The 17,843-nt window shown below is 44.9% G+C and overlaps 1 protein-coding gene across 4 annotated transcripts in view; it reads left to right on the top strand.

Annotated features, from left to right (window-relative positions):
* Positions 1-17,843, top strand: part of ASTN2 (astrotactin 2) — a 706,126-nt gene that overhangs the window by 453,187 nt on the left and 235,096 nt on the right. The window contains exon 1 of one of the 4 annotated variants that reach the window (XM_083485714.1): positions 8,700-8,721. The exons of the other annotated variants lie outside the window; for them this stretch is intronic. The gene's annotated coding sequence lies outside the window, so the exon portion shown is untranslated. Of the gene's footprint in view, positions 1-8,699; positions 8,722-17,843 lie in introns of those variants that run through there. 4 annotated transcript variants of the gene reach the window in all.

Below are 17,843 nucleotides of genomic sequence, written 5' to 3'. Positions count from 1 at the left end.
GGTAGTACCTAGGAATACTGCTGGGTAGTTGATTCACACCAAGTCAGACCATTGGCCCATCTAACTCAGTATTGTCTACAGTGGTACCTCGGGTTACAGACGCTTCAGGTTACAGACGCTTCAGGTTACAGACTCCGCTAACCCAGAAATAGTGCTTCAGGTTAAGAAGCTTGCTTCAGGATCAGAACAGAAATCAGGCTCCGGCAGCGGGAGACCCCATTAGCTAAAGTGGTAGCTCAGGATAAGAACAGTTTCAGGTTAAGAACGGACCTCCAGAACGAATTAAGTTCTTAACCCGAGGTACCACTGTACACTATAATGATAATGATAGAATTTATATACTCCATCATCATAACCTCTAGGTCCGGGGGGTGGGGTGGGGGAGCTCCATATGTTGTTGGACTTCAGCTCCCATCAGCCCCTGCTGGCATCAGCCCATGCATGGGGGTGATGGGAGTTGTAGTCCAACAACATATGGAGTCCAACCTCTGTTTAAGAAACCTTCAGTAGAGAGTCCACCACATTAGGAGGCTTTATGTTCCGCTGTCAAACAGCTCTTACTGTCAGGACGTTCTTCCTAAAGCTTAGTCAAAATCTCCTTTCTTGGTGGTTGGGGGGGGGGATGAAGCAGCTTTTCCACAGCTCTCTCTGAAATGTATTTAATATGAAAACAACACTGGACAAAACAACTCATTTTTCAATTTCCTTTTCATGTTGTTTGCTTTTTTATTTGACAAAATTCCACCCCTGTGCTGATTAAACACAAACAATTTAAGCATGTGAGTCGAAATTCACGAAAATTCAGTTCACCTCTCCCCCCCCCCTTCTTCCAGGGAGGAGGGGGGTGTCTTTATATAGTAACCCCGACTCTTCAATTCCAGAATGGCAGGCTTTTGTTTCAGCAAAGTTATGTTAATGTTGTCATGCTTCATGTTGGGTCACTGAACCGATGAGGGAGGAATTGTCATAATATTGATGGGAAGTTTTGGCAAGTTAATTTTAAAGCTGTCACTTGGCATCTCCCTCACTGTTGCTTCTCAATAAAACTCCATGATGATTATGGGTCATGCATGACAGCTAGAGAGCAATATCTGCAACCAAGAGCTGAAAAGCAGAGTCGTCGTCGTCCCCCCCCCAACATCCTTTCCCCAGACCCCACCCTTCCTTATCACCTACAGTGGTACCTCAGGTTACATACGCTTCAGGTTACAGACTCCGCTAACCCAGAAATAGTGCTTCAGGTTAAGAACTTTGCTTCAGGATGAGAACAGAAATCGTGCTCTGGCGGTGCGGCAGCAGCAGGAGGCCCCATTAGCTAAAGTGGTGCTTCAGGTTAAGAACAGTTTCAGGTTAAGAACGGACCTCCAGAACGAATTAAATACTTAACCCAAGGTACCACTGTACTTTCTTTCTTCTGGTTTGCCAATCAGTTATGGATTATTCACATGGCCCAAACTGAACCTGCTCTTAAGAATTTGAAAATGAAACCTTGGGCTATACATCCCTACCTCACCTTGTTGCCCTTTAAGAACATAAAGAAGAGCCCTGCTCAATCAGACCAAAGGCACCTCTATACATTAACAACAACAACAACAACAACAACAACAACAAACAAACAAACAACAACAACAAGACAGTGAGGGCCACCTTTCTTTATGGAAAACCTTCCTGAGACAGAGGCTGATTTCGTAGGATCATAGAATCATAGAGTTGGAAGAGACCACAAGGGCCATCGAGTCCAACCCCCTGCCAAGCAGGAAACACCATCAGAGCACTCCTGACATATGCTTGTCAAGCCTCTGCTTAAAGACCTCCAAAGTAGGAGACTCCACCACACTCCTTGGCAGCAAATTCCACTGTCGAACAGCTCTTACTGTCAGGAAGTTCTTCCTAATGTTTAGGTGGAATCTTCTTGTAGTTTGGATCCATTGCTCCGTGTCCGCTTTTCTGGAGCAGCAGAAAACAACCTTTCTCCCTCCTCTATGTGACATCCTTTTATATATTTGAACATGGCTATCATATCACCCCTTAACCTCCTCTTCTCCAGGCTAAACATGCCCAGCTCCCTTAGCCGTTCCTCATAAGGCAGCGTTTCCAGGCCTTTGACCATTTTGGTTGCCCTCCTCTGGACACGTTCCAGTTTGTCAGTGTCCTTCTTGAACTGTGGTGCCCAGAACTGGACACAGTACTCCAGGTGAGGTCTGACCAGAGCAGAATACAGTGGCACTATTACTTCCCTTGATCTAGATGCTATACTCCTATTGATGCAGCCCAGAATTGCATTGGCTTTTTTAGCTGCCGCGTCACACTGTTGGCTCATGTCAAGTTTGTGGTCAACCAAGACTCCTAGATCCTTTTCACATGTACTGCTCTCAAGCCAGGTGTCCCCCATCTTGTATTTGTGCCTCTCATTTTTTTTGCCCAAGTGCAATACTTTACATTTCTCCCTGTTAAAGTTCATCTTGTTTGTTTTGGCCCAGTTTTCTAATCTGTCAAGGTCGTTTTGAAGTGTGATCCTGTCCTCTGGGGTGTTAGCCACCCCTCCCAGTTTGGTGTCATCTGCAAATTTGATCAGGATGCCCTTGAGTCCATTATCCAAGTCGTTGATAAAGATGTTGAATAAGACCGGGCCCAAGACAGAACCCTGTGGCACCCCACTAGTCACTCTTCTCCAGGATGAAGAGGAACCATTGATGAGCACCCTTTTAGGGTGCTCATCACCCTTTTAGGGATTTAGGGCATCATGGCTGGTTGCCCTGCACAGAGCTCTGAGCCAGAGGCACTGGGCTTTGGGAAGGAGCTATGAGAGCTCTACCAGGGTCCTAGAGTGTGCCCGCCTGCTGCCCAAAGCCTAGTTAGTGCTTGCCCAGCTTTGGGAAGGAGATGGAAGACCTCCTTCCCAAAACCCAGCACCTCCCTTACCCATCTTTGGGAAGGCAGCTCTGGTGAGGAGCATCTAATTTTGGCCTCACACAGGGTGCCATATTACCAAGGTCCATCCATGCAGAGACCATATGCCAGTGATGGGCAGTGCCAGAGGCAAAATAGGATAGAGCAACTGATGTTCTTAGCTTTCTCATGGTTCATTCTCACAGTGACTAACAGGTTAGCCTGGATAGCTCAGCTGGTTGGGGCATGGTGCTGATGATGCCGAGGTGGCAGGTTCGATCCCTGTATGGGCAGCTGCATATTCCTGCATTGCAGGGGGTTGGACTAGATGACCCTCAGGGTCCCTTCCAACCCTATGATTCTATGTCCAACTCTCTGCATTGCAGGAAACTAACCAAAACATCCATGACAGATGGCCATCCAACCTCTGCTTAAAAAAATGCAAGGAAGGAGAGTCCATAACTTCTCAAGTGAGACCATTCCTCCGTCAAACAGCTCTTATTGTTAGAAAGTTCTTCCTGATGTTTAGTTGGAATCTCCTTTCTTGTAACCTGAAGCCATTGGTTCATGTCCTACCTCCAGAGCAGGAGGAAACAAGCTTTCTTTGTGACAGCCCTTGAAACATTGGAGATGGCTGTCATATCTTCTCTCAGTCTCAGTCTCTTTTCCAAGCTAAATGGTCTCAGCCCAGTATACCTGAAGGAGCGTTTCCACCCCCATTGCTCAGCCCAGGCACTGAGGTCCCCCTCTGAGGGTCTTCTGGCTGTACCCTCACTGTGAGAAGTTACAGGGAACCAGGGAGAGGGCCTTCTTGGCAGTGGCGCCCTCCCTGGGGAATGCCCGCCCATCAGATTTCAAGAAGATAAAGAACTACACAACTTTAGGGTTTCTGGTCACCCCCACGTTTAATGGTGGGCATTCTCTGCCATCCCTCCATGAGTTGTGAAGAAGTTCAGGCAGTGGGGAGGGAGGAAATGAGGCATAAACCCTCCTGAAACTTTCCAGGGTTACTAGAAAGACTGTGGCACCCGCAGTGCTACTTGAACCCGTGTCTGCTACTTCGGAAGGCAAGACAGGAGTGACCTGGAAGCGAGCCCCTGCCAAGGAACGAGCCTCCATTTTCCAGCATGATTTGTGGAAATGTTCCTCCTTAATTCAGCTAATTGGACGAGGCATTTCTGAAGCAGGATATGCAAACAGGCTGTGATTAATCAATTGCTGAAAGAACTGATACTTTTGAAAGTATTTGAATGATATTTTAAAGCTTTGAAAAATTCCTGCAACAGGCATGAATGGGAAAAGAGGAGCGCAGGGTGCTTTTTGTTTTCTTATGATTATTGGATATGTTTTCCTTTCCCTCTGCCCTTCCCTGCACAATGGAAAGAGGCATGTGTAGTTGTTTGTATGTTTCTTCTTGGATGAGAAGGAGGGGAATACATCTGATTTATGTTTTACAAGGAATTCAATACGGCTTTGTACGTCAACACGGCTTTATACGTCAACACTTTATCCCCCTTGATTGAGGAGTGAATGGGTGATATTTATTACCATCTCCAGATGGGGCGTTGTGAGAGACGGAATGCAGTGAAAAAATAACCCGCTTATGGAGCCGAGGAGAGGCAGAATTTGAGAGAGACTTGTGTTACAACCGGCATTACAGGGTAGGATCCAATGGCTCAGAGAAAAGGTCTGGAAGATGTGCTCTGCATGTTTGGCTGCAGTCAAACGGATTGCTGTGTGGCTGTGCTACTATTGGAATGCTATGCATCCTTGAATGAACAGACATACAAAACAGACACTCGACCAGGGAAAGATCTACGACTGGAACAGTGAGCAAGAGGATTTGAGTAGGAAAAGGAGTTCAATGAAAAAAACTACACCACATGCTGTTTGGATTATATATACTGTACTAAGGTTTAATTGAGCTGTTTGCTGTTTGCAGGGCTGTAAAGGGGCAACTGAATGAATGCAATACTATTGGCAAATATGAAGTGATGTCATCTAAAGACTAAATGAGAATTGACACAGCAGTGAAGATACATCTTGGACATACCCTATAACGAGAGTGGGAAACCATTTTTTTTAAAAAATAGAAATTGTACTAAACTGAATTAATTTGGTTTGACTTGTAATAATTTGGAAAATCAATAAAAATAATTGGCAACCCCCCCCACCACAAATCAACTTTTAGAAGACATCTGAAGGCAGCCCTGTATCCAGAAGTTTTTAATGTTTGACATTTTACTACCTTTTTATATTTGCTGTAAGCAGACCAGAGTGCCTGGGGAAACCCAGCCAGATGGGTAGGGTACAACAACAACAACAACAACAACAAACAACAAACAACAAACAACAACAAACAACCACAGGCAACATACCAAGTTCCCTCAATTGTTCCTCATAAGGCTTGGTTTCCAAACCCTTAAACATCTTGGTTGTCCTCCTCTGCACATGTTCCAACTTGTCAATATCTTTCTTAAATTGTGATGCCGAGAACCAGGCACAGTATTCCAGCTGTGGTCTGACCATGAGATCAGTATCCCACAATTATTATCCAGTGACTGAAATTGATTGATTGGTTATATTTCTATGCCACTTTTCGTTCAGATTAATCACAAAGCAGCTTACAAACAGTAAATAATAATGTAATAGAACCTAACTAATCCAACATAAATCTTATAGAATAACAAATAATTGGTAAAACAATTACAAATAATCAGTAAAGCAATAGCCATCCCTAAAACACTATTAACAAAATAACTAAAAAAATAAGCTAAACAGTACTATTACAAAAAAAGTCATATTATAGGATTCACAAAGTATTACAGCAGTCATAATCTATAAAACAATATTAACAACATTAACAAAATAGCAACCAAAAAATAATCTAAGCACCGCTGAATTCATATACACACACTCCCCACCTCTATGGCTCACAATCTTCTACTCAAAATAAAAAAATTCCTTCCAGTAGCACCTTAGAGACCAACTAAGTTTGTTATTGGTATGAGCTTTCAAGTGCACGCACACTTCTTCAGATACCTTCAGATATTTTCTACTCAGTTCATCAAAAGACACATCCACATAATGCCCATGGCAGCAACTCCCTTTTGAAGGCTCCTAGGGCTGTAGGGTGGGACAAGGCAGGTGTAAAAAGCCTTTGTCTGGTGGCCAGCACTAAGTCTCTTTCCCCTCGGCGGCATCCCGTGACAGGTCCTGGAAGTTCCATATAGTCATTGTAGTTAGTAACCATTGATAGACCAAATGATATTTTCCCCCTTCTCATATGTTAGGATAGTAAGTGGGGCATCTCAGTGGGACTGTGCGTCACCAATCCCGAAAGCACTGCACAGGCTGCCAGCACGCTACTGAGCCCAAGAGAAGGTGCTGCTAGCACCCAAGTACCTAAAAGAATGGCTTCCCCAATATCCGTGATCTTGGAACCTATCATTGGCAGGCGAGGCCTTGCTAGGGGTGATGTATCTGCCACTCTGGGCTGCTTCAGGAGGAAGGGTGGGATATAGGCTGAAAATAATTATTTATAACCTGGTGGCTGCTGTTGTGCTCCTGTCCTAACTGTAATAGAAGTGAGGCTAACTCTTTAAGCATAAGCCCTAGAGAAGTACCAACCACTGTTCCATTTTTTTAAAAAAATGTGAACATATGGTAGACATATGTCTTTCTTTGCAGTGAGCGGCATGAACTGTAAGCCCCTTTACGTAGTGCACCCCCTTAGTCCTTTCTGTGTGTCTGCAGAATTATGAGAGTCTGGCTTGTTGGCTCATGCTAAAAGGCCAGCATATGAATGAGGATACTGTGAGGATATAATGAAAAGAAAGGCTACAGCTCTGTAAGTAGGGTGAGAAAAGATTCCCATCTGAAGTTTGCAATGTAAAATCCAGTGCAGAGGAAAAGCAGCTTGAGGATCAGCAGAAGCATTACGGGGGATTGTAAGCACATGAAGGTGATGGATGGTTGATGAAGGTTCCTGTGTGAGAGGCAGGGAAGGGAAGATCTCCCAGGGTGGGAGGCTGGGAGAAGAAAGGGAAGCTCCCAGGTGAGAGCTGGGAGGGTCCACCCCCTTCTTTGATATTAATCAAAGGATTAAGATCTACCTTTGAGAGAGGACTCTACATTTTCGTTTTCTTAGTTTTTGTCTAGATTTGTTTCATTTATCTTAATATATTACAAAAAACCATAATAATAATAATAATAATAATAATAATAATAATAATAATAATAATTTATTTATACCCCGCCCATCTGGCTGAGTTTCCCCAGGCACTCTGGGCGGCTTCCAATCAAGTGTTAAAAACAATACAGCATTATAAAATCTTACAAGCAAAAATAGTAGAAGCATTATGGGGGGAAGCCATTGCTGAATGACAGAGCATCTCCTTTGCATGCAGAAGATCCCAAGCTCAACTCCTGGCATCCCCAAGTAGGGCTGGGAATATGCCCCATTTTAAACAGTGGAGAGCTGCTGCCAGTCTGTGCAGACAGTATGAAGCTAGATGAACTAATTCTCTGACTTTTTGTAAGGAAATTTCCTTCATTTAAGGGTCAGGTGGGATTATTTAGCTTGGCAATATTTTGGCCTTTCTCTTTACCTCTTGGTTATGTATTTCCAGGAAAGGTCTTGTATCTCTGGTTTATTGACCAACCCTGCCAAACAAAACCCTGTGATTCTGATCTCAGGATGAAGGAAGACCCTTTAGATCTTTGAGCACATTTTGAATAGCTCTTGGGGAATATTAAATGTAAAGCATGTAACAACATTAAATTAATTTCATTGATTTTCAAAAGAGGGGTCCTTTGCAGTACCTAAATGTAAAAAGAATAATTGGTCTGTTTATTATTCCTGCCCTGAAGAGCACCACATTTCTCGGTGCCTTGAATAGCTTGTTTACCTCTTACCCTTCAGCTTGGCATAATAGATAGATCTGCTTCCCCGGGGCTGGCTTCTATTTCATTCCCTTTTATTATGGGTTTTTGTATGTGTGCACGCGCAATTCTATTACCTGTTCAGCGCTCTAAAGCCTCGGACATATTGGTTGGAGGGTAATGATAGTTTTTGAACCCGGGCTAATACCTCCACAGCACATGCTGTGCCGAAGGATTGGACTGAGGGACGTGCTGGCTAGAGAGAAAAACTGAGCCCTTTGCCGTTTAAGCGGGGGAGCGGTACTCTCGTGGCAATTGGCTGGCTCCGTCGGTTCCCACTTGATATGCAGGCTCACGCAGGGAAATTCAAAGCAGTGTGCAAAAAAAAAGGCTCTCCTGCCATCCGAGAACAGCATTAGTTCCTCAAGATCCATTTTGAACAAGCCGACTCTTCTTGCCTGTGCCAACGTCTCTTTTAGATAATTTGGCCTTTGCATTTCTCTGCATGCAGATGAGCTCCCCAAGGTCAGGGGAGCCTTGTTGCAACACAAGTGGGTAAACACCTTACTTGTTTCTGCAAGGCTGCACATACCCTCCGCAGCATTGGTTAAGGTGGTAAGAAGGCAATGTATTAGCTGCAGATCTTTGGGGCTGGCATCCGTTTTGACTGTGCCCTACTCTGCAAACAATATAAGGAGGGAACCTGAAAGGATCTGATATTAATTTTAAGTATGGCTCCTCCCACCTGTCCCCCTGCCAAATGCTAGGCTTTGAATAACTACAGATTGGGCAACATTACGTAGCATATTTTGTCATTGTCTGTATTCTCTTTGTCTGGTTTTGCTATTTAGATCTTCAGTGAAGGGTGTGAAATGTAAAATAATAGATGGAATAGCTGCTCTGAATAAGGCAAAACTGTGCCTTTAGTAAATTCAAGGCATATTCCAGGTACTATTTTCCAAAATCTGGCTGCTTTTAATGTTCTCTGCTTTTAAAGTGCTGCTGCTTCTGTTCGTATGCTGTCATATATTAAGTTATATTATTGTTAATATGTAAGCAGCCCCAAGTATATTTTAATACAGAAAGGTGGAATACCTATATGACCTTGTGGACTGGTCTGGAAACTCCAGTGGGGCAGAATGCAGTGGCTAGACTGCTGGTGGGGCGACATGTCTGCTAACATATACTCTGGCAGTTGATATGCTAGCAGGCGATGTTCAAGGCTTTTTTGTTGATACACAAAGCCCTGAACAACTTTTGTCCAGGATACCTTAGGGACTGCCTGAGTCCTACCCCCCCTGCACACACAAAAATGTTACAGAGACCTGATTGATCTCAATCAGAAGTCAAGCATTTACTGCCACAGGTTCTGTTGTTATGGAACGCTCTTCCAGCAGAGATTGAGCAAGATTGATGTTTGCTCTGATTTAGAGCTAAAGAGCAGATTTTCCCTGGGAAAGAAGCAGGGCAAGGGGGAAACTGCTTGGACCTGTACTTTCTATGCATAAGACAAGCAAAAGTATGGGCGAGCCGTCAGGGGTGAAGTGGTTAGGTCCCAGTTGCAGCAAGGGAGCATGGAATAGGTGGCCCTTGATATGCTGATGGACTCAAATTCCCTGTTCCATTCACCCCGGCAAATGGTAACAAGAGCTGCAGCTACACAACATTTGGAGGATGACAGGTTCCCCAACACTGCCAGATTGAACCCAACAGCATTGGCAAAGAGCTTCTGTGACAGTGGAGTAAGAACACTTGGCCAGTGGTCCATCTAGCCCAGCACTTTGTTCTCACAGTGGGCAGATGCCAGATGCCTCTGGGAACCCCACAAAAAGGAGTGCAACAACATTCTCCCTACCTGTGATTCATAGCAGCTGGAATCCAGAGGCAAATGACCTCCAAGACCGGAAGTAGAACATAACTATTAGAGCTGAGGGGTTTCCCTGCCTCCAGGCCATGTAGTCCCTGCCAAAGTGTTCTTACTTCCTAAGAAAACTGGAAAGAAACAGCTTCCCATAGCTTGCTCTCCACCCACCTTTCCTGCACCATAGAACACACTGCATCTTCTCCACAGATGTTTGTAATCTGTTCAGTGAGTGAAAATAGTCATTATCTTGTTAGCTTGCTGTGGTGAAGGAAGTTCAAATTTGCATTTTCACAGATAATCACCAAGCACAAAAAGGGCCTTCTCACGCAGCGGCGTTAATTGGGCTGAATGGTTAGGGAGGAAACTCCTGCCACCAAAGCGCCAGATCATCCTTCACTCAACTTAGAAGAGATACTGGGAAGAGCCAGTTCTAAAAATAGGCAAGCCATGGTGGGAGGGAAGAAGATTTGATGCTGATGGAAAGGGGTGTGGTAGTGTTGGTAGCAGGATGTGGGACGGTTCCAAAGGAAGTGGAGTACAATAACAATATTTGTATTACGGTAATATTAAATGACAGTGAAAAGGAAGGTGAAAAAGATAACTCAGACAGATTTTCCCCCTCTGCAGATGAGTTGTGAGTACAGTGGTACCTCGGTTTCAGGACAGCCCTGTTTACGAACTATTTGGTTTACGAACTCTGCAAAACTGGAAGTAGTGTCCCAGTTAGCGAACTTTACCTTGGTCTTAGAATGGAAGCCGAACGGTGGAAGGGCACTGGCAGTGGCAGGCCTCATTAGGGAAAGTGCGCCTCGGTTTAATAATTGTTTTGGTTTAAGAATGTACTTCTGGAATGGATTAGGTTAATAAACCAAGGTACCACTGTATTATAACAGTTTTATTCAGCTTTTTATCCAGGTACTTCTAGCATCACCTAAGTTCCAATAAGGCTGGAGTAGACCTAAACCCATTTTTTTGGGGGGGGGGAGCTGAAAAAAAATCACATCTGGCAACCAATACGCCACTTTGGTTTCAGATAGTACATGGGTAGACAAGTCTAAAAAGCCTGGGACACAAATTTTCACAGTCCTCTGGCGGCTGTGGTGGTTCATTTACCAGAAGTATGTATTAAGCATTAACTCTGGAAATGTATACTCCATTCTGATCAAACTAAGCCTCCTAGAGCACAATATGCATCAGCATGACTCCCCCTCCAATATCATAGAATTGTAAAGTTGGAAGGTACCTCAAGGGTCATCTAGTCCACTCCTGCAAATCTGACCATAAAACCTTCATCTCCTCGTTATTCGATTTAACAGCATTGAACATTGTTGTGCTTATAGATCTGCTATCCTAGAGAACAAAAAAGAAGGACTCAAATGTGAGTTTCTTCTTCCAAATGGAACCTCTGACATGTCAAGCTATTTTCTGTTTAGCCATGGGAAACAAAAAGAGGCGGGAAATAGGAAATTTCTTGGTGTGGAGCTTTCCCATTGCACTGGGTATGAGCTGGCAATGGGGAATTGGCAAAACCTCTCAGACTTTTACCGTATTTTTCGCCCCATAGGACGCACCGGCCCATAGGACGCACCTAGGGGTTTTTTTGGGGGGGGGGGAATAAAGGGGAAAAAATTATTTCCCCCCCAGGTGCGGGGCTGGGGCAGGGGAAGCCCGAGCTTCCCCCGACCCCAGCCCCCAGAACAGGCTGCTATCCGCTAGCCGTGGGAGAGCTGCGCGAAGCCCGAAGCTTAGGGCGTGCTGAGCTCAGCACGCCCCAAGCTTCTGGGTGCAGGCAAGCTCTCCGCTAGCCATGGGAGAGCTGTGCAACTTCGTGCAGCTCTCCCACAGCTAGCGGAGAGCTTCCTGAAGCCTGAAGTGCGAGAGGGGTAGGTGCGCACCGACCCCTCTCGCTCTCCAGGCTTCAGCGAAAGCCTGCATTCGCCCCGTAGGACGCACACACATTTCCCCTTCATTTTTGGAGGGGAAAAAGTGCGTCCTATAGGGCGAAAAATACGGTACACAATTGGCAAGACACAACATAGGTTAAAACAAAGTTTGAAAAGGACATGAGTCTTTCATCACATAGGACAGTCCTACAGTTGGGTGTGCTCATGTGCAGGATGGTGCTGTTTTAAAACCAGGCCTGGATTTTCCAATGTTAGATGTTTTTGAAGGCAAAGAATGCCAGACAGCTGGTGCAGCAGCAGTCGTCCAGGAAAGTCTTCATGGAAGACCATGAGAGGATTAGAATGGAGGGAGTTAACATAGAAAAGAGGAACTAATTCAGATGCTCGATGTAGCATGGAGGACGAAGGTGCATGAATGGACATCCTCCTAGTACGAACTTAGATGTAGAGTATGCTTCTATAATAAAGTGTCACTCTTCACCAGGGGTAGGGAGTCTTGGGCCTGGCCACTGAATATGGCTCTCTAGTCTTCTCTGTGTGGCCCTCACAACTGTCCTCAGGCCACTCTCCTCACCAGAACTGCTTTGCACTGTCCTCGAATGTTTTTTGCCTGGGAGGAATGTGTCCCTGTTTCATTCAGGTAAATGTTTCATTCATCACTCTGCCCACTTTTGCCTCTGACCCTGCCCACAACTGGCATGTCACCCAGAAAGGAAAGTGGCCCCCAAGGTGTAGAAGGCTCCCTGGCCTTCCTCTGAATCACCATTTTGTGTGAGAGAAATGAATACCTATCACCAGCAATACCTACTGCATTCTGTCTAGTGGCATGCGGAGCTTCTCACCAAAGCCCAGCTCTTCTGTAGTCCTAAAGTCAAGGTGGGTTGAGGAAGTCTCCAGGTTTCCCTCACTGCCTGGATAGTAAGCTTTTCAGAATCGGGCATGATTCTCTTTGTACCTCCTTGTTCTCTTCACCTTGCAGCTGATGGCTAGGCATGGAATTAGCTGACCTAGGAGGTTTTCTTGTCTCCTGAGATTTTATTATTCTAAATTTAACCTGGGATTATTGCACAGTTACTCCACATTATTAAGCAGTGTGACAGAAAATTGGTTTTACAATTATAATAATAACTTAGATATATTACACACCTTACCTTTCATCCCTAAAGGAGGTCCAAAGTGCTTCCCCCACCTGTCCCCATTGCTGATGCCTTTCCAGGGCACCCATAAAAAAAAAAATCCTCCAGCACCAAGATGCAACTTACATTCCCCACAAGTACACATAATGACACCACATTTGGGGGTATTGTCAGAAATTAAAATGGCAGTGCCAAAACCCTCTGTGAATGACCCAGTACCACCAAATGGTATTAATTTGGGATTAATTGGTAATTAATTTGGCATCAAAGGGAACCTTGCCAAGGTGTCAGGGACTGGGCAGAGGAGGAATGGTGGAGACTGCCTCCCCATTCTGACCCTTCCAGGGTAGAGGAAGAGGAAGACAGTGTAGATTTACAACAGTGGTTTGCAGGAGGTCACAGTTCAGAGACAGATGAGGGGGGAAGCTGGGAAATAATGGGAGAGGAGGAGGCAGAAGCAGAGTGACAGCTGACTGACATGCTGTCATTAGAAAGCATCCCAAACACTACATCTCCCAGAACCCAGCGAGTCTTGAAAGTAGGAAAGCAAAGAGCTCAAAGACAGAGGGCACATAGCAGCACCCATAGATGTGACGAATGAGGAAGTAGGAGAGACGGGGGGGGGGGGTTGAGATTCATTTGGAACAGCACCTTTATCCAAGAGGCTGGGTTCTATAGCCTCTCTCTGTAACAGGACCTCCTCTATTCTAAGCTTTATTCTGGGGGTGAGGAGCTTGAACTGTGTAGCCCTTAATAAAACCCATCTCCCCTCCTCCCCAGCTCCTTCAGTTTAAGTCAAAATACTACTCTGTCCTTTTACTTAGGGGACTATCAGAAAGTAAGGGGGCAGCTGCCTTGCCCCAAGCACTGAGCTAGGGGTTCAGAATGAATGTTCCAAAAAAGAATCTGTACAAGTCCTTTGCTCCACTGAAGTTGATAGAAGCTTTGGCATGCATTGAAGTGGGAACCAAATTTCAATTTAGCATTGGTGTGATGGCCTGGGAGTCTGATTCAGAGGCTGAACCTGAGGAATCCCAGCCTGAACAGGAGTCCCCGCCTCCAGGGCCGGCTGAGCCGGAGCAGGGCCTTGAATCTGAAGGGCCTGCACCTGTGCCGGATCCTCAGGAGCAGACACCAGCTGAATCCACTCTGGCTCCAGAGGTGATTGAGGACCCATTGCCCACAGATGCGCCTCTCCCAGCCCTGTCAGGGGAAGGTGAGCCTCCCCCTGGGTCCAGTAACCCACCAGCCTCTCCTGAGCTGCAGAGGCTGGATTCTCTCAGGAGGAGTGCTTGCCTTAAGGCCAGGAGAGGCGGGTCACCTGTGGGCCGGGACCGCCCCTGGCCTCAGAGAAGATAAAGGCCAGTCAGCCCGGTCCCAGGTTGCGGGAGCAACGTCGTTGGAAACCTGTTTCTGCCAGCACCCAGACCTGTTCTTCCAGAGTTCCTGATCATGCCCGGCTTCCTGCTTTGGACCCCACTTCGCCCTTGGTGGACAGTCTCCAGACCCTCAACCCAGGACCGGACTCTGGCCACGCCTCTCGGTAACCCCCCCCCTGGGTCCAGCACAATTGGTATTTGAAGCAGCACTGAGCACTAAATAGACACCAACCATTAGTGCACATTACAATTTCCTAATAATCCTCTGCCAAGCCATACTGTGAGGACAGCATGAAACAAGTGTTTAATGGCCATTGTGTCCATAGTATTCTGTGTCTCACTCGCGGGATCATCACCTTGTGGTGAGTGGGCTTGCACGTTCCTATAAGTGGTCCTATTTAGGATTCACTCTGCTTACCCTGAAAAGAGGGAGAGGCTAGAAAAGATGCCCTAAACATAGTCTGCTTCTCCCCCCCCCCCCGACTGGATCACTACTCAGTGGTTGTGAAAGACAGTTGTAATTTGGAACATGGAATATACGCACTTTGTTGAATAACACAGATAATGAGCATCCCGAACGCAGGACTGCAATCATTGCCAGAGAGTTGTGATGCTGTAATATTGATATTGCAGCACTTCAAGAAACTTGAAAAGTAGGAGAGGAACAATTGAAGGAAGAAAAAGGAGGCTATACATTCTTCTGGGAAGATGTACCTGAACAAGAATGATGAATACATGGAGTAGGCTTTGCTATAAAAAAAATGATCTTGTGAAGCTCTTGTCAGAAGTCCCTACTGGAATTAATGAGCAACATTCAACCCTTCAAATAAAACTCACCAAAAACTAGCAGGCGACTATTCTAAGTTTTTATGCACCTACCCTGGGTGCCAATGAAGACATTAAAGAAAAATATTATTCTCAGCTGGATGCCATCCTATCAGAGACACCTAAGGAGATTATCCTCCTGGGTGATTTTAACGCAAGAGTTGCATGAGATTTCAATCCGTGGCCAGAAACTATTGCGAAAGAAGGAATTGGCAACAGCAACCAGAACAGAATTTTACTTTTGACTATATGTGCAGCACGCAACCTTGTTATTACCAGCACACTCTTAAAAAAAATAAAAATCAAAAATCATGGAAGCACCCTAAGTTGAAACACTGGCACCTCTTAAATGATATAATAGTCCAAGCTAAAATTGGTGTGATGTGCTCCTTACCAGAGCCATGACAACTGCCGACGAGTGCTGGACATATCACCAATTAACACATTCCACAATGGCTATTAACATTATACCTCAACACAGGCTTCAAGGAAGGAAACCAAGGTGTAAAATGAACACTCAAGCCCTCCAAGATTCTATTAAGTGGGCTTGCTTCCAAATGACTCTTAAGGACCACCTGCTTTCGGGGTTCCCTGATAGCATCAAGGAACACTGGACCAAGCTAAAATATCCATTACCACGGCCAGTGAACAAACTATTGGATACCAACCAAGAAACAGCAGGACTGGTTTGATGAGAATGATAGTGAGATAGAATGCATTATCAACAAGAAAAGATCTGGCAAAGAAATAGAAATTGCATCACTAAGAAAAATAACCTATGCTAAGGCTGAGTTTCAAAGAAGAACCAGAGAACTAAAGAACACCTGGTGGATAAAAAAGCTCAAGGGATCCAGCACTTAGCCAACTCTTATGATACATGGGACTTCTTTAAAGCCACAAAGACAATTTATGGGCCAGTATATTATGGTATAAGCCTCCCACAGATGGTACCACACTTCCATTACCCTGGAAAGAACATTACCAGCATCTCCTTAACCGCAACTCCCAGGAGCTGCCATGGTCCTCTCGCAAATCCCACAAAAACAAATTAGAGATGAGCTTGCAGTATCTCTAGATTTGGGAGAGTTGTGTACAGCTATTAACCAAATGAAAAACAACAAAGCCAGTGAACCTGATGGGATACTTGCCAAAGTCTTCAAAGTGGTCAGAAATGAACTTACAGACAGTGGCGGAGTATGTCCACACTGCCCAGGAGCAAGCTGCTCACGGGGGCGGAACGAGCCGCCCATGGCAGACACTCGGTGCGCCACCCACCCACAACTCCCAAGCCTTCCCCCAAGCTGTCAAAATGAAGGGGGAAGAGGGGAATGCTGCTGCCAAAGCAGCACAGTGAGGACACCTGGTGCGGTCCGCCCCCACTGCCCCGCTGCCTATGCCCCTGCTTACAGAACAATTTCACAATCACATAAAAAAAATCTGGGAGAGAGAGGAGATCTCAGCAGACTTTAGGGTTGCCAAAATTATCAATCTTTATTAAAAAGGTGATAGAACAGATTGCAGAAACTACTGTATTGAGGTATCTCTTTATTAGCTGGGTTGGAAAAATTATTGGAAGGATCTTAGCAAATCATCTTCTAACTATATCTGAGGATACCCTTCCTGAATCACAAAATGGTTTTCAGCCTAGGGGGACAGTGGACATGATTTTCACTGCTCAACAGCTTCAAGAAAAATCCAGAGAGCAAAACTAACCCCTGTATATGGGGTTGACCTGACCAAGACCTTCAACACTGCAAATTGTACTGCCTTGTGGACTGTTCTTCTGAAAATTGGCTGCCCAGATAAATTTGTGAACATCCTTCAGCTCCTCCACGATAATATTACAGCAACAATCGCAGGTAACAATGGCTCTCAAAGTGAACCATTCACAGTGGAAATAGTCGTTAAACAAAGATGTGTTATCACCCCAACTCTATTTATTATTTTCATTGTGATTATCCTACACTTTGTCGAAGGGAAACTCCCCACTGAGGTAGAAATCATATATTGAACAGATGGAAAGCTCTTCAATCTGAGCAGGCTGAAAGCAAAGAGTAAGGTACCATAACCTCCGTCATGGAGCTTCAATATGCTGATGACAACATAGTGAGTGCACACTCGGAGGATGACCTCCAAACCATCCTAAATATCTTCACAGAATCTTATGGAAAGCTCTGCCTATCGCACAACATCCAAAAAACCAAAGTGCTGCACCAACAAGCACAAAAAACTATTTGCAGCACCACAAATCCAGCTTAATGGTGTAACATTGGAAAATGTCAATAATTTTTCCTACCTAGGCAATTATCTTTCCACAAAGGCCGACATTGATGCCAAAATTCAGCATCGCCTGAGCTGTGTGAGCGCAGCTTTCTCCCGATTGAAGCGTGTAGTGTTTGAGGACCGGGACATTTGCAGGGAAACAAAAATATTTTTAGTTTTTAATTTTTAATAATTTTTAATTTTTATAATTTATACCCCATCCATCTGGCTGGGTTTCCCCAGCCACTCTGGGCTGCTTCCAACAGAACACTAAAAACAGAATAAAACTTCAGACATCAAAAACTTCAAACATTAAAAACTTCCCTAAAATGCTCGTTTACAAAGCTATTGTACTACCAATCTTACTGTGCACTTGTGAAACATGGACCACTTATAAACGCCATTTCCTACTCTTCCAAAGATTCCATCAGTGGTGTCTCCAAAAAAATTACATATCACCTGGGAAGGCAGGCAACCTAATGTCAGATTACTGGAAGAAGCAATGATTCTTTGACATCAACTTTGTTGGACTGGTCATGTTGTTTGGATGCCTGATTTTCGTCTTCCAAAGCAACTACTCTTCTCCCAACTCAAGAATGGAAAGTGAAATACTGGTGGACAACAAAAGAGGTTTTAAGATGCCCTCAAGGCAAACCTTTAAAAATATAGTATAAACACCAACAACTGGGAAACACTGGAC

Source organism: Podarcis liolepis (assembly GCF_965112155.1).
Source record: "Podarcis liolepis genome assembly, chromosome: Z".
In the NCBI taxonomy this organism is placed as follows: domain Eukaryota; kingdom Metazoa; phylum Chordata; class Lepidosauria; order Squamata; family Lacertidae; genus Podarcis; species Podarcis liolepis.
Note: the sequence above shows the minus strand (reverse complement) of the source record. Positions and strands in the feature narration are given on the sequence as shown.